Genomic DNA, 23,437 nt, shown 5'->3' with positions numbered 1-23,437 from the left:
TTCGTACATTTGCTGCACCTTACAGACCTAAAATCTTTGCTGAGCACGAGCGCACCTTTTCTGTGATCTGGCTTTTCCTTCCGAGCTATGACTTAGCCCTGATCTTCTGTCTTCTGCTTCAGTATTAGCTGCTACGGATGCGACAGCATCTGACGCCGTTATTGTTCTAATGAATAAGCCGGCTGGTGTCGATTCTGTCTCGCCCCTGATGAATTGCCTTTATCGGTGTTTTAACCCCTCTCACGACATTTTGATACATAGTAGCTTGGCCGGTGTCGGTGATCTGACAATCAGACGATTTGCTTGTATCGGCAGTCCGGCGGCTGGCGGCAGCGTCGCCTGCTTTGTACCTTAATATTTTCAATTGAGAAAAAAATCAGATGTGCAAATCGTTAGATGTTTCGAAAGCATAGTGCTTCGGTCGGCTGTACGGATTTGATAGGGGGCGGGCCTTGCAATTGTTAGCAGCTTGTCAAGAAGGACACTGTTGATAGGAAGTTGATAATAGACCGTTTGTGGCTAGAGCTTGTATTCTTGAACCGCTTCTTAACTAAAGACTGTTTATAATTTGTACATCTTAGCCATTACGATAAACATCCTTATTTTTTACCGTTCAGCGGTATGTATCAGAACAAATCACAAATGCAAAAGCGCAGCTAGTGAAAATTCTGCTTGGTCGTCAAAACACAAAGTTGCAACTGGGTTAACGATATAATATATAAAGTTACATTTACTTTAAGGAAAACAACAACAAACGTCCAGTCACTGTCGTTTGGCGCGTCAGCTTTTTTATTCTATAACTGTCTAACAGTAAAGCTGCATGAGCAGTTCCTGTTGGAATGGCTTTATATTACACAAGGTAAGAACGGCATGTGGATACCTGTAGCCCTCAACGACATATTGAGTCCAAATTTTGATTTAAATACCTTAACGCTCATTAACGTTGCCGTATTATTTGTGACCTAGAAAACATTCGAACGTCTGTGCGGTTCCAAAATGGCTTATGAATGAGAGGATACCAAACATTTGCCTTACGTTCGTATTTAAGAAAGAGAAGGTCAAAGTAATCGATTGTTCATAAATTTGTTGAAGACGCGCACAATGTTTTATGTGTACCGGGGGTCAAAAAATGCATATCACCGATTTTTATTTTCCCGCTCCCCAGTAACATCTTTCCCACCTACGGCTGATCCGCTCTGCGACAGCGATTAGCGTACGGAGTGTAATTGGGACTGAGTAGTTTTCCGGCGACGTTTCGAACTGGATCTTATGCTGGTGGTAAGAAACGGCTTGAGATGAGCATACATTAGATCACGTTTTACGTTTACAAAAGTTTTACGTTTGACAAAAGTCTATTGACTTTTGTCAAACGTAAAACTTTTGTCGTACTTCCAGCAGTGAGGGGTTCAAGCTGTGTCCGCTTCGCCGTTGAGTCTGTTAACACATTTCCGTTTTTGAGCCACGTCTATGTTATCTTTGTTTCTTTTTTATAAGAGGGTCGTGCTATTCGCAACTTCGTGATCCATGGATGTCCTCATCTTTTTTACTATAATGGCACCTTGCTAGGGTAGCGGAAGGGGAGCCGAACGAAACTCGCCTCATGGGTGGAATTTTATTAGGAAATCCTAGTTCACGCGTTTTCTGCATGCATAGGAAGCTAAATGTTTGTACACCCACCTAAAATAATATGCTGGAAATGTATGTATGCAAATTATCCGCCTAGCATATGGCGATGATTCCGATTCATCGAAAAAAATGTCTCATTGTTTTTCTCAGTGAATAGGTGAACTTTCGCCTGTCCATTGCCGTTTCGGGGGGCGGGCCTTTGTTCCTACCATATAGTTACAGAGCCCTTTATGTGTCCCCACTCGAATTTCCTAGGCAAAAAAGTTGCACGTAATTGCCTAATTGTCTTTCTTGTCAGCGCAATAAAATTTTCCGCCAAATACTTTTTCTCAATTTTGAAATCAGTAAGTATTAAATAGTAAATATAAGTAAAAAAATGACTGGATCATGCAGTAATTGCTTTTTGCTAGCGCGACTGTTTACACCCATATTGCCCATCAAAAAGGCATTTTAAGGTTATGTGTATTAGCAAGGGTTCGCGTACCATCTGGACCTTCCGCTAATTTTTGAATAACACCCTCACAAATAAGGCTAATGTGCTAAAAAGGATATTATAGCTTTACCATCAGAATAATACTCCGATCTGGGCAAGTTTAAAAACGAATATCGTTCTTGAATACGTCATTATTATTAAAGAAAATTAAAAAAACTCAGGAGTATATCAGGAGGCAAGAAATGATTTCTTTCCTACTACTACTACAATCCTGCGCCTGGGAGCCACAAACAATATGATCATTATACGTACTTGCGTACTAGATTCCAGGACCGAATACCGAAGCACGGAGAAAATAAAATATCGACAACTTAGACATATTGAAAAAACTCGCACTTGGATTCTAAATATTGCAATCATCCATAATCAGCTCTAGAATTTATCCGAGGCTAATTATCCCAAAAGTTCAGACATGACGGATTCTCAAAACATTCATACTAGCATACTGTTATCTGTTTCGTAAATATCGATACAGATTACATGAAGAAGCCGGTCAGATGCGTCCGTAAAAACGTGCCACGTAAAAAAGAAAATCCGCATGCATTTTATGGGCTTTTCTTAATACGAGGCCAACAAAGTATCAAGGCTAGAACATCCTTGAGATGGGGGAGTCTAGAATCAGTTAGACACCGGCAGTACGTCGGCAACTTTGACCATAGGTTACCGAGTCGCCCTTATATTTGCAGAAGAGTTTGCACCTGTCGATTGTCAATATCGATACATACGATCCAAACCCACAGGGTTTTTATTGAAAGTTCACGAATAATTAACGTCGCACCGTTTTGCAGATACCATTATTTTTCAAGTGACAAAAAAGATTTTTGTTTCGCCTGTTTATAAATATAATCTCATGGCGAAATCTCAGTGTGAGATTATACCTAACATTATAATGCGCGAATTTTGATAATTTAGTTTGCTTTATCTGGGGTATAAGATTTATTACAGGGTTCAACAACCTGTTGGCGAGACCCTAATCTCTAGGTACACAGCAAAAATCGTTACTCCGCGAATATATTTATCTAAGATTTGATTTGTCATCCAAATGTACACATACGAAATTGTGTAATTTCTCTTTGGAAGTGATATAGCCGTTTAAAGCTATTAATGAATACATGCGGCAGTGAAAATAAAAAACAGAGTCTCTGATTCAGAGTACGTGCACTGTTAGCCATGCACGATATACTAAGCCAAGCTGCGACAACTTTGCTTGCCAATCTGCACCAGAGCTACGGATAATTAGATGCTCATCAGCTAAACCGATGATATTAATTGTGGCGACCAAAAACGCTGACATGTTTGTTATGAATGACTGATGTTTTCGCTCGGCCGAAATCGAAGGAAGGATTTCTCTGAAGTTTAACCATCGAGAGAGTGTTATTGTACGTAACAGAAAGCGTCGATCAATGGTATTCGCTGCGTTTCGCATTTATTCATGCGTCACTAAGTGAAAATATCGAAAGCTGTATGTGTCTCTACATCAAGAGGATACGACGAAACCATTCTCAATGGAGTACAGAACTCCATTAGGTTATGTGGCAGCTTAAACCAGCTTGGCATAGCAGAATGATTCCAAGGGATCAAAAGGGCCTTACCTTTCGAATGTCTGTTAACTGCTCAGGGTGTTGAGGAAACGGGATCACGTTCCGAAAATCCCCCACCCAGATCTCTACCTGTTTTACAGAGTTGGATATATCACATTAGGTGTATTTGCAGGCGGTAGAATATCGAGATATGTCCGGAATCATATCAGTTGTAAGATACTGCACATAGACGACCATGGTCAAATCACGACCTCAACTTTGTCAACTGTGACTGGATCGGGGGTCGGCTTATGTACCTATTTGAAAATATTTGATTTGAAACCACTTAGCATTGTTTCAAGACAGTGCTTCTACGACTGAGATGAACTACATTGGTAATCACAGAACTTGTAAAGTTCTATGAAGTACTCACAGCAGTGTACGGTTTCGAAACAGGAACTGCTTTGTGTATAGTAGTTAAAAAAAAAGTTTAAAAAAGCCAGAAGAGTTTACGAGCCATAAGCCGGACATTGGAATGTTTTGATGACCGATTTGAGTAATGCCTTTAGAAAATCTAGTTTGGTGAACAACGGATCTTAATAGGACCACAACCGGTCAAAGGGACCTATAGCCTGTTATTTTTAGTATTCGACCCAGAACGGAGTACAAGGTTATGAAATATTGTAAAATGCACTTAAAGCAGTAATAACGTCTTGAATTGTTTCACAGGAGAAACTTTTTTTCCGATCACTGTCTGGGGTCCCATGAGTTGAAGCATACTTACTGTCAAAGGGCAGAATCCTATTCATACAAGTCCTGTATAGGCCGCATCTTCCGCGCAGTGATGGTCAGCCTTATCACTGCCGAGTCACAATCTTACTTGAAAATCCTGCCTACTTTTGAAAGGATAGTGATCGTTACGCGCTGCTAGTGATCACATAACTAACAGACTAAGATTCTCACTTCAGTTTTACCACACAGCACTCATCGGAGCCGTGACTTGACTACGGTGACTGATTTTGCCGCTTAAGCATGTGCCTTTGTATACTTATCTTCGCGCCACCTATCTAGTGATGTTCTAAGTCTCGGTAGCAATAAGTTCGTCGTTTGTGATTTGAATGATTTGTAATCGGACATATTGCCAACACTGTCGTCTAGCGCCTTTTAGGCCATATTATTGATGGGACCTCGTGATAGGTTAGTAACAGGCTTGCCCGCCAACCAGTCAGGCTTAAATCCGGGCATCGATTTCGTACAGAGAGTTAGGTGGATCGCCTAACAGCAATACAGGAGTTATAACTCGACACATGTAAGTTATAGATGATGACAGAAAAGAGTCGATAAGGGTGTGAAAACAGAAGTCGGATTGCGTAACTTTAACCGAAACTACAGTTCCAATAATGCTTTTTGATCTGTGAGAACTACTATATGGCGTTGTTTACGGCAAAATGATACGAAGATGGGAAGCAGCCAACAGGAGACTGAACGTTGCAAAGTTTGAGGATGCCTTTACGCGCTCAATAGGGGACATTCATCTGCCATCGAATTTTCCCAAGCTCGATTATTCCACTGCCAGACAAATAGCACAGACTAATTCACACTCCAATGGGTCGACGCATTAATATCTGTACTGTATATGCTCGTATATGCCAATGGGATGACATCGACTGCTCAGTCAGTATTCTACCCAAAGAAAGGGAATGTTTCAATGCCAGAAGAGTCAGGTGACGACAGATTGACAAGACAGCATTATCCACAATCCATTTCTATCATGTGAACGTGGAAGGTTTTCGAAATTTTTGCTAGAGACCGGAGAGAGATCGGATGCACAACGCACACTCTTTACATCATCTCGACGACAATAATTTCGAAACAAATACCCAGGCCATTCATACGTTGTCTAGCCTTCTTTATGTATCTTCAAATGTAGGACATTTCAACGCCTCTCATCCCTACATGCAATTCACCCTATTTGTTACTAAAGACAGGATTAGCTTTGCAGTTAGCTGATAGCAGCAATTTGTATTAAAATACTTATTAGCTATGTAATTATTCATATAATTATCCTATAATATTTAATTCTTTATACTCATGTATGCTTAATCACGGGATGTCCTCATCCCGCGGCTAGTGTCCTCTGGCGCCCAGTGGGTTCAATTCAACATTGCATTGTACAGATCTCCGCGTGAGCGTGCAGAAAGGAAATCGACATGTTGCATATGTTCCGGCGTCCAACATTGTCGGGAGCGCCCTGTACAATCAAGCCTTTAGCCGTCTCAAAGAACGCCCTCTAGTCGCAATCAATCTCGTCATGACTGCAGCTGTTTGTTAATCTTGCCCCTCTTTGAAGGGAGGTTTGCTAATTGCTGGTCAACGAATTGCTGGTCAACGAAGCGGGAAAGTGCGTACTCTCGTGGGTTTCTTTTGCAAGCCAACACATCGCAGTTATTCTCATATGTATCCCCCTCTTCCGAAACTAATATATCATCAGCTGGCGTACAATTTTGTCGACGCTCGATCGGTCCGACGATGGGTTGGATGGACCAAGGCTTCGGTTGATTTTCGCAGAGCTGGTCGAGAACCACTCGAATTAGTCCTGCGTAACGTGCCATCGTTATAGTGAGCCCGTTAATCGTCCATTCTTCCCCTAACAGCCATATTACCGCCGCCCACCGACAACTGGCTAGTCAGTGTGCCTTGGTTAACGCACTGAGGGCGCTAATTTTTAAGGCTGGCATGCAGGATGACGAATCCACAATACAGTCTTCGGTCCAACACAATAGAAGCCTGCCACTTTAGTCTTCCGTCTTATCAACCGAGACCTGCAAACGCTACGCGTACTGCCTCTTTGCTGCGTACGTCTCTAAAAGCTAGTTTTCAATTTCTCCGGCGTGCAGTGTCGAATAATCGAAATCAACGTATCGTACAAAATCTGATTCATCGTTGCAACGAAGTTTGCGAAGGCGATAGATTTCGCTGTTTTTTGATATTAGACAGAAAAACAGCGTAGTCTTAATCGAGCTCCAATTCTTCATCAGGGCGATTCGATCTTACGAACTTCAAAGGACTTTTACACGCGTTTAAAGAATTCGGGCGAGAGGACACATCTACTCTGGTGGAAGCATTCGTTCAGTTATGTGAGAACATTTCAGTTTTCCCCCTGAGTACGATTTCCAAATCGTACCATACCAGAGCGAGGTCGCGTAGGTACTGCTGTATCTGACGACTTGGTCTTGGGGCCATTGCTGGTCCGCTGCCAGCCGCGCATTTTCCTCTAAACATTTCGATGGTCGTCTACCGTCTAAATCGAGGGCTTTTAATGCTCCAGCCCTTTACATCTCGAATTTGCTTCCGGTTCCATCAGGTTGTTGGCTCCCAGCACGAAGCAAAGTCCGTCTATGCTTAAGTGTCCCTAAGATAAGAATCTTGTAACCCACAACAAACTTCTCCCGCCTTACACGATTCCACCGAGATCCTACCAAATCTGCAGCAATGACGAAGTTTAACCGTTGGCGACTAGCGATAAACTGGTGGCCGGGCTGGGGGTATTATGCACTTCCTAGTCGGCCAAAACCGAGTACAAATTTGTTCAAACAACGTATATTTTCTGTGTCCATTTCATGCTACCTCATGACACCCAGCTTTTTTTAGTACTATGACGCAAGTAACACCTTCCTTCTTTGCCCCAAATTAACGGTACGCGCTAATGCAAGCTTTTTTGCAGCTTCTTAAAAGTTCGAGAAAAACCTCCACGAGGAAGCCGGAGGATCCTCGATAGGATTTATATTTGAAAGGCTTAAAAATTCAAATATCTCAACAAGCCTTAGTGTTTTGCTATAACAGTATATAGCCGTATTAAGGAAAAGAATATCAATTGTTAATAGGTCGTCGAGACAAACGACAACGATTAACTTTTCACGCTTTTTTTTAAACATACTTCAAACTTTTGGGCCGTTGTGAGTTTTTGCAGCTTTGGAACAGCCCAACATTTTAGTTCCGCTGAAATTTCTATATGTAGCGTATTTCAAGAGACACTTTCGGAAGTTTACACTGACCCATATCAATTAGCGCATTGTTACTATTTAATTTGCTGATAAAGAGCGGAATTTTTTTAAAATGACTAGCTGGTGATTTAGGTTTCGAGCTGGGGTTGTGATCGCGCCGGATGGTGGTTATGTTGGATAAACACAATCGTCAAGAATGACATTTGTAAAAAAAACCCTTAAAAATATTTAGGCATTGTTTTCGAAAGAAAGCGTTAGAAATATCGAATTTAACTTGTCATACACTGTATATGCGACACCTTTGTAATAAGCTAACAATGTGGCTACATTCACGTTTTATACTGTCTGTACATCAGATTCACTGCCATTGATCACTGATTGGTTGGTCATGTAAAACATGACTGAGGAGTTTAGTTCCTCAGATCCACCATCTATTGTCATTGCCTAAAGCAGCTTGCAACACGGGTGTATCTGCTCCATGAGTCGGACCTGTGTGTCCACACACGCTCTTCGGAACTATGAGGAGATACGTGCCTTTCCCATCTTGACTCCTCAAACAAAACCTAACCTAGCTATTTATTAATGTCCTTAGGCCGACAGTATTTATGCAAGTATAAATATGTCAGACAAAATTGCTTTGTTTGGCAAAAAAGGACGCCGTTCATTTTTTAATTGAGAATTTAGGTGTCCATCACTGGCTCTTCGCCATTATGTCTACACCTGTTATCTGCAGGTTACGACAATCGTTTATCGTAGGCTTCTATTTGGACTTCCATTCCGCCACGACGTATGCGGCAAAGATTGACATTTTAGTTTACCTTCTGTTTTCAACCCGTGCTTACAGAAAACGTACAGAAGCGAAATAAGATGAAAGTGAATATATATTTTTAACTGTATTACGATTTTGCATTTACATACGAAAGAAGTACTAATGGCATAAACGTTATTCGAAACGAAACCCCAGAGATTCTGCATCATCGGAAACGCAGTGCGGTTGTTTCGTATATAGGGCTTTTCGATAAACTTACCCGGAGAAGTAATAAAATACATATAGTACGTTCGTGCATGAGTCATTGCTTAATAATTACTTCAAATTGAAAGACACGTTTCTTTTACGAGCCAATATTCGACTTACATGATTCTAAGTTAGGTTTTTTTACGTTCACTTTTACTGGCAGACTTATTTAGTAGCTGACTTGATACAGTCGCATCGTATGACATCGTTGTTGTGTATCATGTTAACAAGAGGAGGCTCACAAACGCTAAACTACTAACAACAAAAGTAAGGAGCACTAATTTATTTTCATTTTATTTTACTAATTTATTTAATATTGTGCAGTAATAAATGTACCAATATACGCCGTTCCATGTGAGTAACTTTTTTTTTTTTATTATTTATTATGTTCATTAACGCGATCGATACTCTGCAAACATCATGTAGTCGTTAATTTTCGTTTCGTTGCTTCCGGTAACACCCACTATACATCTAAATCTGTTGTACAGTTCATTTAGTACTTTAGAGTATAGATATGTATATTATTGGGTTATTAATAATAACGGGGTTAGTGTACAGGGTAAAGTGTTTTGTGTCAAAAACATCCATTTCTTTTTAATTTTCCATTTGAGGACAGTAACCATAAAGAATCCACACGGTACATATCTGTCGCTTCGTTAAGCTGAAGCCATATACAGAAAATACATATATATATATATATATATATATGCATATATATATATACATATATAACGCATACCTACAGAGCACATGCTACAGAACTTGTGTGAATTTAAAAAAAAAAAACCAAGTGTTATATATCTACAAAGTATCTGGTTTTATTGATATCATTCTTTGAACATAACCTCGTAGACAACTTTTTACAGGTGATTTTATGGTAATTTTTTTGTCGACATATTTCGACTGAAGCTATAAATCTAAAAAATGGTTCGGGTAGGTTTTTGCCTTGTTTTGTTCAATTTTCGTCAAACAAAAATGCGTCCATCATATAAACACGACGCCATAAACTCTTTGGGCGTAAAACAAATTTTAGAGTTACAAAATAACTAGCGTCCGTCAGGTTTTTGTTTTTGCAACCTTCAATGTCATCACTAATAGCTATGAAGAGATAAATAAAAATAGAGAATCATAATACTTTAATAAAAATGAATTATTATTATTATAGTCATAAGTGTGAAGAAGGATACGCTGCGGTGATTGAACATATGAAGAGATAATTATCAAGCCTATAGGGCCGTTCACTCAAATTGAACCTTTTTATACAAAATATATCAATAAGGAAAAATTTTCATGGAGGTAAGTAACCGTAATTAAGGGTCTTCACCCTTTCACGTTCCCAAGACCTGGCAGAATTCAAAAGCACGCTGTCCTCAAGATATTTCGAGTTTCTAATGCAGCAGATATGAACAACACTCATCTTTACGAAAAACCTTATTCTATTGTCTTTCTACACGTTACAGCTATTTTAAATTTTTATTACGATGGGCACATTGCCATTGTATACGATAAGCCTGTGTATCTAAGGTTGAAGTTAACCCAAAATAAAAATGTTTGTTGATTGTGTACTTTTCTGGGAGCTTCTGAGAACTCAAACGTGGCATTCGTACAAAGACGATAAGGTAATAAGGAGCGCGCCGCTATCAGTCCTGGTGTAAAGCTCCTCCAGTCCGAGTCGTCCTGCAAAAAAGAACCTCAGTTAAGCTGATTATCGCCATTTTCACTCTGCCACCAAAGTACTCGATGGCCAAGAGTATTGCCATTCAGTATCATTAGATGGCGAGTCCATTACATTGTGATGCCAGAATGGTCAACATTCCTATACCCTTGTGAGCATAGTCGCTCGGGGTACTAGGACAACGTAGTTTTTGCGGTCGTGTCGAGGTCATCAATACATTAACGCAATCTAAGACAGCGTAGTGAGCGCTGGATATGTTTGTATTTTTGCGAAGGTACAGGCAATAAAGACTGAGAAATCGTCTTGGATACATTACGAACAACAGGAATTCTGTAAGAGCGCAATCGCCACCGAAATTAACTGAAGGTAACTATCAAAAGCGAGAAAACTGGTATCAGTCTTGTAATAATCCCACTCGTCTAAACCTGGAAAAGTTCGCGAGAGCATCGATCAAAGCCAGTAATAATACAATGCAAATTTCGTCTAGTTCGTCAAAAAGGTACAGCAAGCTATTACGACTAATAATAAGCATGACTATCGTACGGTAGAAGGAACACTTTGAGTCATCGAAGGCGTTACTTCATACAGGCACTTTCCCGTCGGGCTTTTCTCGGGTAGGTAGCAACTATTGAAGGCAACGGACAAACCTCGAGAAATGCTGGCAACTAAAGGAGATGGTTGTGGGCAGCACTAGGTCAGATTGGTCAACCAGAATTTACCAACGATTTTTACGTACTGCATTCCTATGTCTCATATGAAAACATCTATCTCTATTACTCGTTGCTTAAAGACTTTCACTGATCAGTACCATACTTAAAACATCATCTCAGTAACATAACAAATGTTTTTTAATCTGGTAGTAGCACAAGATTACTTATGGCTGGGTGTTATTCGCTCAATAAGCCTATACGCAAAAAGCTCAACCAAGGTGCTCCATGGGTAGAAATTCACGATTTGATTCTCGTATTTTAGTACAATTTACATATTGTTTTGATAAGTGCAACATGTACCTAAAGCTGTACACACGTTCAGTCAGAAGTAATATCAGATTAGCTCAAATTTACTGCTTATTAATTAAATAAGTTCAAGTTTGTTATAATGCAGTAGGTCTGTACAGCTGAGGTCCGGGCTACCTAAATATTATGTCGACCTAGTAGTACGCAAATACATTCTTGATGCGTGAGATACTCGGCTGGAAGCTTGCAGTCCAACAGATATTATTGAAGACTAAAGAATTAGCATGTAGTGTGTTTGAGACATCGTGTAGTTGAACTACTGGACCCGAAACCACTGATGCTCGAAATTTGCATTCAAAAACTTACTCTATTTAAAGCGATCCTGGCAGGTTTCTTTTGTGAGCACGTTGGCATCCACGATATTAGTACACGATATTATAATGCTTCGTACAAATAAATCCGCGTTTACGGTTCTGTCATATAGAGTTCTGACAAAGCTGTATATGATCAATATTGCAACACGCCAGTTGTAGCCTAGACTTTTTGTGAAAAAGACTGAGTTTGTCCAGCTGTAGTCCTCTGCACCAGTCAGCCAACGCCATCGGGCTGAATGCTTTCCATTTTGCAGCCATTGTGTTCTTATATCGCATATTTGTTGCACTATTTTAGCTTTGTAGCCAACCACTCGACCTAACTTGTACGGTGAAACAACTCGTATTGACGTCGAAGCTGTTGCTGCGGGCGATGCTGTTTAATTGGATGCCGTTTAATTGGAATAACTGCACTTCACGCAGCCCATGCTGGGCATTTTAGCATATTACGATTTTAAGGAGCTCGTGCCCAACAGAATCCACTAAACGAAACTTCTCGGTTTGTGAATGATATTCACGTTTGTTTCGTACTCGAAGGGCGCTGACACGACCCGGATCTGAAAATCTGGTCGGTGTTAAAGCGAGAAATACATGTTTTTTTGCCAGCACGGGTGTCCATCCTCGAAGCCCGCTTTCTAGTTAAACCGAGAGTCATGTCTCAAGGTCTGGGGGTCTTTCCGGCGAGTAGTTTCAGACTACAAACAAATTCCGCGTGCTGCTATGATGAAATTAACAGAAGATAGTTTGTCCGTCGTACATTCGCTACAAACACTTCAAAATCGGGATTTGCCACCATTTCATAAGCAGTGCTATTCGCTTACGATCAACACAAGCTTAAGTCTTACCGAGGTTGAATTCCTTAGACAACCCAAGCCGACTCTTGCTTCATACTTCATCTGGTACGATTACGCCATCTAGTTCTACGCTAAAGACCAATTATCGAACTATCAAGTATTTGTACTAACTTCATTCATTAGCACTACAAATGTTCTATAGACACGAAATTTTTTTTTTTTGAGAAGTTATCTCCCATACCGTGTGTGCTTCTGATTGTCTTTGATGTGATACCTTCAGGATCGATATTGTATATATCAAGCAGGATTTATGATGGCGGATTTAAACCACTGATCCTTCTAATATGCATCTAGAAATTTAAGCGTCAGAATAAACCTCCGCTTCGGATCTAATCGGCTTTTCTATTATCTGATAAACTTTAGGTAGCATATTGATGTAAAAGGATCCCGAAGCATAGCTATACCAAAATCACCTCACGACTATGACTTAATCCTCATCAATGTGATGGTTTCGAGCGCGGTGGCTGAACACATGAAGCTATCGAGACAGCCAGTAGAACAAATGCGACTTCGACTCTCCTTCAATAGATCTTTTGTGCGTTATTCGAAACGAGCGAGCATTGGGGCATATATGCTAAGGCTAAGATAAATTTTTCTCATATTAACCTTAGAAACAAAAGCGAATGATCCAGGCAAGAATCAATGAAACAAACGGAGCTCCGACCCGCCAATTCCACTTTTAGAATTGCGCCTTAATCTAAAGCAAAGATGTTAATGGCATTGGCTGTCAGTCTGCTAAAGTTCATCGCCACGGTGATACACGGACAAACAATCTGGCTTTTCGATGATCCCCTTACGTTATTGATAAAATACCAACAAACGAAACTAATTAATACTGGCCCGTTCCGTGTGTCTGTGAAATGGAAGGCTAAACGTAACAGGGTTCATGATGTAATAACCAGCTGACGATTTCATCTACTATTTTATGTGAACTGGTTCTTTTTCGGTTTATCGCGGCATCGAAGTGTACCTACCAGTATTTCAATAGACCAAAAATTTAATTTTTTCTAAATACACTGGCGTTACGCCTCAATTTCGGGCTGACGACGTTCATTTTCTCGAGGTCTACTTTGCTGGATGAGTATGTTTAGTCGAAATATAATAGAAAATTTTAACGCAAATATATAAAACGGTGTAATTCCTCTATGATATACGGCATATAGAGGCATTATACCTAGCGTCAAGTAAAAACCACGACTGACAGGAAAAGGGTTCGACCCGTTTCTTAAAAGGTGTGCACTCTTGGATGAGCCTCTTGGGTATGACAGTCATTTGACGAAAATCAGAAACAATTAAACAGTGACAATGAGCCCCACATATGAGCTGGACCCTGCACAATGAAGGCACGCGGAAGTATTAGGCAGCCGCGACGTCAGTTCAAAGAATTTTAACAGTGTTCGACCCGAATTTAGCTCAACATCGGATACTGCGCTAAAATTCGCATAGATCATCACAGATCCCGTAAGATATGCTTGATTGCGACCTGAAATATATGCTGAGTTCTCTATTAGCTATCTCCGTAATGGCACACGAAGTAGCATACCAGCAGTTTTAGTTATCGATTAAACGAAGATTAGTATTGAGATAGAAGCTTCATCTCATAAATCTGCATATAATGCGCCTAGTATTTCTCCAGTTTATTGTCGTGTAAGATTTGTGAGTCGCCTGCATTGTTTCGAACAGAGAACAAGGAAACTTATGTTTGCCCGCAGGTTCAACAAACGTACTCATTATCCAATCACAACGCGTTTAGCTGTTTCCACTGTGTGAATAAAATTTCGGAGCAATTCCTTTGGTATAGCACCAACAATCGCCCCTACTGAGGGTCCAGTTGGGGTAGATCCTGGGGCTTTTTTTCAACAGATGATACGGTATGGTAACTATATGCTGCAGCAACCGTTCGCCAAAGCTGCAACGTAAGCCAACGGGGACTAATTACTCAAGGTGAGCATGGCGAGGCAGTCAAAAAGATAACTGAAAGATATGCCATGTAGACAATTTTTATTCTAACATAAATTCGATGAAAGACGCCATAGAAGCTCGAATACGCTTAAGGGTGAATAGGAAATACCGACGATCTTTACTCGAACCGAATTACAATAGACCGAATATAAGACATATCAACGTATGTCTTAAAAGCAGGATTGGTAATCGAACATATTGTATAAGTGGATTTTTTTTCATTTTATACTCTATTGTTAACTAATATTTAGTAGAATGCCTTCATATCGACGTTATACGTGGATGAACGTCGTGCCTGTGGGTCATTAACAATTAACACTGTTTTTGTGTATGTTATTGAGTCTGTGGTTGAATGAGCCTTAGCTTTTCAATACCTTAACGAAAATATGAATCCTTAACAAAAGTCTTACTTGAGTTGAACGAATGAGCGTTGGTACATTAGCGCTTACCGTGCCTGTCCCTGGCCACACTGATTCCGGAAAGCAATGAAGGCCCATAACATTTCCGTGTCGAATGATGTGATGAAGGAAGTAGCCCTTTAACCAAAGCGAACTTTACACAGAAACACGGATATATTTTTCCATTTAGTGGATTGTTTCATTCATTCAAGATTGCTTCTGACTACATGGACGACGCATTGTACATTAACCACTTGATTCACTCTTGAGATTGACTGTAAAAGCACCTTCCAAACCCGAAGGACTAAGGACGCAGGATTCTTTACTTATGAACATATTTCAACATGCTAGCCGCGAAAAACACTCCTAAATGCATTCTGACAACTTGAGTCAAGGTCCGAAACCTGTCGTGATACAAAAAACGCATTGCGTGCCCACTTGTGGGCATATTTACACGTAACAAAAAGACCCTAATTCAGGAAAATCGGGCGATATTTGTTGAAAGTAATATTGAATTCGAAAATAACTATACTCGTTTTACGTAGAAGGGCAACTGTAGAGTCTATTGGTAATCATTTTAAGTGCAATGTAACAAGTTGATTTTTTTAGTCGCATTCAACGAGTTCCGCCGTCGAAGGCACAAATAAGCTAAAAAGCAGAAGTTCCTTGTTATAGAATCCTGTGCTTCAAAACTTAGCCAGCTTTCTTTGCTGTCATTTTCGTTAGTTCTTTTGGCTTATATACAATATATTCAAGATGTCTTGCATCACCATGTCACTGAGGAAAGCAGATGTTTGTACTTTGTCGTCACAAAGAGGATGTTGCAAACGGATTGCTCAAATTTTCTTGGAATAATTTTAAAATATCCAGCCCCAATATGACAACAATTCATAACTGTATTTTCGTACGTTTACTTTTTTTGTATTTGCACAATTAATGTTAGGTCTACTTTCAGGCCAAAGCGGCCCTTTTTGAAACTTCTTTTTTGCATGTCTTCTACACTGGCTCGGACCGGCGATTATGTCCCGCCGTGTATTTTTTCGGAGTTAGCGTATTATTTATAAAGAAACCGAAAGCCTTCAGTTTCCGATTTGAGGCCAAGCATAACACCTGACTACGTTGTGTAGCGTAATCGGTCCACGCTGAAATCTTTGAACATTTTCAGGTTAACGAAGCTGTTAATTGAAGCTGCTAACGGAAAAAGTCCACGCTGCCAACGTATTTTGCCTGACGTGTGATTAAGTTTACACGGATCAACAGTATAACGTAACAAGATAATAGCGGCATGTATTCGTGTTATGTTTTTATGTGTTTATCCGACCTTACCTACTTTCCCAGAAACGAAATTTTTCTAGTATGATCAATAGAAAAATAGGTAATTACCTGAATAACTGAGCAGTGGGTTGTGATCAACGTTTCACAACATATTATCTATGCGAATTGTATATATGGCTCAAGCTGGGGTCATGGTTGTGAATTGATTTTTCAAAGTTTAACTTCGGAAAAAAGTGAGATAATTAATGCAAATAGTCCGGCAGAGCTCATCGAACTGGGTCAAGATTTAGATAAATTCGTATGAAATCTCAATTGTTGGTGCATTAGTGGCCTAAAAAAAGTTCAACTTATTCAATTTTTGTCAAAGTTATTTATACCAAAACGAAATACCACATTTGTTGTTACATTGTCATACTACATAAATTACATTGTCTAGTTAAAAATATCAATCGCCATTTAACAGACGTGTTTTTATTCTTGATTGCAGATGATGATCAGTGTACGCAATGCTAGGTACCGCCACGGCTGAAGTACCGCGAAAAATTTACACATAGCGCTATCGAAAATATCCATCTAAAATTTATGATTACGAAGTACGAATGGCAGCTTGTGGCTAAATTCTAATTTGACCACATTAAGAGTACTAAATAGTTTGTAAAAAAGATATATAAACAGATAAAACTATTACGAAAATAACATAAAAAGTAGTGAAGACTCAGCATCAATGGATGCAAGTAGCAAGCTAGCTTTTACTGTACCACTTTTAAATTCTACCAAAATGTGAATCAATATAACAGTATATATAATAGGGGGTACATTTCTAAATTAGTCTCTTGCATGAAGTAAATCTTCAGCTAACTATATTTCAGTTAGAGACGACATATTTTTACACAGTAGACTGTCTGTCTTTTCTCTGCGGAAACATGGGGGTTGACAGTAGGGCGGCACCCATTATTGATACGTGTTGCCACGTGCATAATTGTGTCAACATACACATTATTCGATTTCTAGGTAATCGTACTATCGCAATTTTTTTCGCTTGAAACGACTGTAAACATTGGTATAAACACAATGTTCTTATTCAATTAGTTTATATGCGCCGGAAAACGTATATTCTAAAGACTGTACCTAGTCAAACGTTTACATCTTTCCTCAGTCGTTTCACAGAGAAAATGTTGTCGTTCAATTCAGACGACAACATAAAATCTGTCTGTAAGTGGTATATCTACGCGTACACGGTGAACTATAGCAAAATCAAAAGCACGATTCAGTCAACGACAAAAATGCTTACGGACTTCCTTTTATAAAACAGCGGAAAATAGTGTGGTTGTCTATCGACTATCGGCTGCCCCCGCTACTACTAAACCGAACACGCAGAATTTCCCGTAGCAGATAACTTTAACTGGATATATTTCCGCATATAGATATATACACGTAGAATTTTCACTTACGTTTACGTTTACGTCTACCCGGTTAGCCCTTTCTAAATAATATCTAAGCTTGTCACAGTGGATCGCCTATACGTTACACGCGATATATGAGTGCGCTGGCGCATATAATCCAGTTTAAATAACGCTATCTTTGAGCGAATCTCTGCTAAAAGGGATATTTGTTGGTTTGATCAGACAAACAATGTTTCACTTGGTTTTTGTTTGCTTACAATCGAAGCAGGGCCGTCTGAAAATAGAAGACATATGGAGCCCGGCGAAATGAACACAGGGATCCGGGTTAATATAATAGATAGTTCCTAACGATTAACGACACGTCGATTATTATAGTCAATGAGCTATTTATATAATACAGATCTCTATTAGGCCCTATTTTTTTTTGCGAAATTTCGTGAGCGGCACTCGACCAGATATACTGTAATTTTGATTCATTTCAAGCTAAAGCTGGAAACGAAATGAATAGTTTAAAGAAGTGTTCGTGAGTATGAAGAGGAATCGAAAGCTCAATTGCTTACCAGTACTAGGCCTCTGCCACGGCTATGGTGACCCACTCCGGTTGGTTCCGGTAGATGTGCGTATATTTCAGGGTGGTCCTGAGGGCCATGCAATTCTCGTATATACATATTGACATTTTTACAGGCTTTATCGAATTTTTCAGAATTGAATTCATTCAGATTTTCAGACGAAGCTTAACGAACACAAAAAAAAGTTGTCCCACACCGCCGTCAGGCGTCACATTTGATTACTTGCTTTCAAAGGGTAAACACGTTACACACTAGCCATCACAAAAGGAGGAAGGTCGAATTTAATTTTAAAAAACTGGCCAGATGGGATTTTTTCCAGCAAAGTGAGCCTCTTCAATCACAAACGGAATTGATATTGTATGGCACAACATACTTTAACTATAACTAAACAATTTTCATTAATCACTGAAGTAAGCTCGAATGAACGTTTGACGTTTCGTCATTGCCTGGGAACCCGGAAGGTGAGGCTATGACGAAACTCTAGACCTAAAGTGCCGTATCGTGTCCTCGCCAGAAGCGACTCAAAGTTGGTACAAAAGTTGTATCGTCCTTGAATATAAATACCGCAGAGGGTTTTCATGGTAGGACAATTAATTCTGACCTGTTGCAGTATTCGTAATAGAGTCGAGTATCTTGAAGTCTATAAGGCTCAAACCATTCAAACCACGAAGCCATCGCACAACGCAAAATTTTACACAATCAAAGTAACAATTTCCGTTTTAGACTTTCTTGCATTTTACAGTATTTCTTCGCCGAAGAACCTTGTAAGTTACTTAGCACACCGCGTTCAGAGATATTACCACGGATAGGTACTGCTAGTTTGGTCTAGACTATAGCAAATTAGAGCACTGTAAAAAAATGATTATGGTTTGTAATGCAAAATTTATATGGACCAATTGGTTTTCTCGTCAATAGATAGTTATTTATACATTACTACTTGTCGATGTAGGTGTGGATGGATTTTTCCTCTGGAAAGATCTACTTGTATACTTTTTTAATTATTTGCATCTTGTTGAAGAAAATAGCTACGATACTGGCTGCATGGACAACAGTTTTGTAGTCTCTTTGCATAACCCAAGCGTTTTTAATGAGCTTTATGCTCGGGTCGTGGATACTTAGTTTATTATTGCATCGAAGTAATCGAACTTTATTTGCATTGAAGCCCTTATTTTAAGCCAAGGATTCTACAGGTTGATATATCCTTTAATATCGTTCACGTTTTCATAAAGAAATTAGCCTGAATCATGCTGTATAAAACGATAAACGCAAGTATTTAGCACTGATTTTTTTACTAGCGAGCACACGATGCATTGCACCGGAGCAAATACGTAACATAAATCTATGAATAAATGTATCGTCTACAAAGCGAGCGTCTGTGAAGTGTTCACATCTGCCAGTCAAAGGCAACGTGTATGGCCACAGTCTCTCGAAATGATGGCTGATTCGATGCAGTGTCCTGTAATGTTCGACGAGAAGGCGCCTAAAAGATGAACTGAGTGGCTTGCGAAGAAACGGGGTCGTGAGGTGGAGGCGTAGGTCTTTGCGAGGAGTGACCTGCGCTTGGTTTGATTAGAAGATTTGTGCCGGGCCGGACGTGTAAAACAGTTCAAGTGAAGCTGTACGGACGTATTCCTACGGAAAAAAAGCCGGCTTGCCATCGCTCAGCGAGACTGGCGAAAAGCTCAGTGACTTTGTAAGTGCCAAGTGGTCCCAAGCGGTCTCTTCTGGATGAGCTGGGTTCTTTTTTTGGGAAGCATTCAGAAACCACCGAAAGGGCCTTTCGTTAGTCGTTACACCATGGTGAGGGAACTTTTTACGCTGATTTAGTGGGTGTCCAAAAGTTATACGGCGGAAAAGCCCAATATCCATTCTCCGCCCCACGAGAGCGCACATAGCGCAAAGGGTACATCTGTTGATGTCCCGAAAGAGACATGCGGTGCTCGCAGACACAGCATACTAAAGTAGGGGGCTCAGCTGCGTCGAGATGATAGGGCTTGAAAGCCGTAGTGCGAATCGGCCAATTAATGTGCCCCCAAATAGATACACTACCCTTAGTACTTCAATCAAAATGTATCAATTAGCAGTCTTCCGTAGACGGCATTAGAAAGTGTTGCTAAAACTTGTAAAAGGTTATTGGCTTTTTCCTAACAAAACCACTACGTCGGAAAGGTCCGAGGCAATCATGACCAGTCCTGCCAAGATTGAGGCTTTGAAATTTTTGTGCTGTCGTCGAGGCTTATCGGATGTGAACAAACACTTCTGTGTTAGGGTTTCCGTGACAGGGCAAATGTATATAAATAGTATGAATCTATAGATAAATTCACAGCTACGGCTACGTGACAAAAAAGGTATATAGGTGAAAATGCACTTCCATGATCCTCTTAGGAAACTCGTCATAGATCTTATCATCCAGTTCTTCCAGTTCGGTTATAGTAACTACCAAGATAACTTACAGAAAGGAACGATTATCTATAATAACGGCTGTACCACATAGAATTATGACAAAACGAATATCGCGGCAAAGTCATGAGCAGCAATTTCTAAAATAGTGGAACGGGTGAATGAACGTAGCGCTATGCTTGAACCTTTAAATCAAAGCAGCACTCTAGTTAGTAGAGCAAAGTCTTAGTTACGCTAGACCATGTTTTCCTTCAAAGGACAAAGCCATTAGAACTTCAACAATATCCACACAACAAAAACGATTTACAAGTTAAAACGTTACATAAAGCCAAAATGCAACTATTTTATACTATGGAGTCTAAGGTAATAATTTAAGAAGTAGACGCATTCTGCCTCCATTTCATGTAGCTGTACGGAAACGTATATGAAAGGATGATACCTAAAAGTAACTAATTGAGAGCTGGAAATTCTAGCGTGAATTGACTTCCCCTTACCCAGAGCATTGTGGTGATTGGCGAGAATAACCATTCGACGTTTTTTCCGTCACGACGCTCGAAAAATATTAATGATCTGACAGGTTTTTTTTTCATACACCCAATCTACTTATGCCGAAGCAGGCAGAAACGAGGCAGTTAGGTTGGTTAGGCAGTCTACTGTTCACAAAATCATTCATCGCAAAATTACATCATATGCCGTGTATCATAGCCGGTAATATACATGTCTATGTACATCTATACATACACGTGTAGATATATACGAGCATCGCACGGCTATGTAAAATTTAGCTCTAAACATATTTAACGCACGTTAATCACTCACGTGCACATACTGTAGCTATCAAGTAAGTTATATGTGCGTTCAGTTTTGTTTATAACAAACGTCTACTCTATGGAAGCCAACATCCGAATACTGCCTCTCGATTGAACGGCGATAGCAGTAGCGAGACAACGATGCGGCGTGTGCTGACGTTGTTATTGTTCTCTCGCTAACTTAAACGATCGTCGGACACAAGGCATTCACTGGTGGATTCAGACATAAGACAGAGACGCACAAATACACCCATTGCCTGAATATACGACTTTTGCATGATCATTATCATAACTACTCAATTAGTAGAGAGAAAATGATCAGAGCAAGCTAATGGTGAGGGTATACTCTATAACTTACGCTAAAGCGCTTTACAATAATTCATTTATAGTCTGCTACATGGAAACGTCGGCAAATTTTTCTATACTATTACTATCATTATATTGTCGTGTAAACACCCAAAACGACCTGCGGAATTTATCGATTTTCGGGCTAATTATGCTGGGCGTACAACTGCGTACAAAAAGCGATATGTACAACAGGTGCGATTGGCCAACAATACGTTTCTACATCCCGAAAGGGCAGAAACGGTCTAGAACGGGTAGAAAAGTGTGAAGGTTGAAGCACATAGTTCAACATGGACTTTTCTACCTGCTCAGTATAATCTAAGCCCATCTCGAGCTCGTCATCAACGTGCTACGAATACACAATACTACGATAAATGATCTAAAATGACCGATAAGCTATTCTAATTGGAATAAACCGTATTAATATTAAAAAAAAATTATGTTTTCTTTATACTAAGAATGTGTTTTCACTTAATGACGGCTTTACAGCCTTTAAAGGTGCAGCTATCCCAAAGAGGTATTTTGCTTTGTAATATGAACTTGGAAACATTCATAAACCACACCTTAAACCTGAACAGTAATTGGAAAATGACCTAAAATCACTAGGCGTGCGAAAAACTAGTACGATTGAAACAGCAATACTTTAAAAACAGCAAGTTAACTTTCAAACAAAAAAGTTTAAAAATGATTATTAACTATTTATTCTTTGTGAATCGTTTTTGAGGCTAAAGCAACGATCCTTGGTCTTTGTCACCCGGAAGGTTTAAGTTAGGACTTGGTTTCAGAAAAGGTCGTTATTTTCATTAGGGCATGACGCTGCGTGACTGGTTAATTGGATTGATTGTGATTCAAGGATAAGAATCGTAAAAATATGTAGTGAACTACAACCTGGCAATAGCAGGTTTTTTCAAGTCCGCGTTGTTGCGTATTCAGGAACGCCCACAGAACATAACTATTAGATACACCTAAAATTCAATCTCTTCATGAGCCAGTAGCAAAATCTGAGGTAGAACTTGTCGTAAATGTAACGTTTGACTAAGTTAGAGCTACTACCGTAATAATTGCATTTAATTTAATCAATAGACAAATTCACTACAGTAAGCGGCTGATCCATTTATCTCTGTTACAGAAATACATCGAATAAAGAAAATGCATTAAAAGCAACACGTCTTGCCACGTAACGTATAATACCACGACGTTACATCAATTTTTAAGCTAATGCATCAAGAATTTTTCTGTCAAGCCCCATCATCCCCAACCAGAAATGATGGATGTTTGCCAGAGTGGCAACTCACATCGCTCCCGTCACCCTTGTGCATCTGTTGCGGTATTTTCTCAATTCATTTCAACAGGCTGTCGCTTGTTCTGTTCCTGCAGAAAAACAAGCGACAGACTTTCTGCTGCTCGGGTCCGTTCACCACTCACCAGCGTGTTCGACTTCTCACTACCAGTCGCGATAGCAGCGACTAGTTGGTGCACACTCCATCCACGCATCTGGGGCTATTTCCTTGTTGCTATAGCAGTAGGCAGTTAGAGTCGTTGTATGATCCGTGGTGATCCCGGTCGTCGTCATGCGGTGGTTGCAGACCCATTGAAGAAGCGGCGTTTTCATCTCGTCGGGTGCTGTGTGATGCTATCGCGTTTTGTCAGCGACTTTGCGTACCCTCTCTGGTACTACATTGGCGTCCCCTTTAGTACCGTGGAACAGAGCGAACGATATTCTGCTCCGCCCGCTTACGACGTGCCTTCGCGCGCAACACTT

General features: G+C 40.0%; 1 long non-coding RNA gene across 1 annotated transcript; it reads right to left on the bottom strand.

The window, feature by feature from the left end:
* Positions 1-9,451: 9,451 nt before the first annotated feature.
* Positions 9,452-23,169, bottom strand: LOC111268552 (uncharacterized). Its single transcript, XR_002685283.2, has 3 exons — positions 23,101-23,169; positions 14,926-15,028; positions 9,452-10,335 (listed from the first exon to the last, which is right to left on the bottom strand). It is a non-coding gene; the product is annotated as an uncharacterized LOC111268552 (long non-coding RNA).
* Positions 23,170-23,437: the final 268 nt, after the last annotated feature.

This window comes from Varroa jacobsoni, unplaced genomic scaffold (assembly GCF_002532875.2).
Source record: "Varroa jacobsoni isolate VJ856 unplaced genomic scaffold, vjacob_1.0 scaffold_1298, whole genome shotgun sequence".
Lineage (NCBI taxonomy): Eukaryota > Metazoa > Arthropoda > Arachnida > Mesostigmata > Varroidae > Varroa > Varroa jacobsoni.
This window is presented reverse-complemented; position numbering and strand designations above follow the sequence as displayed.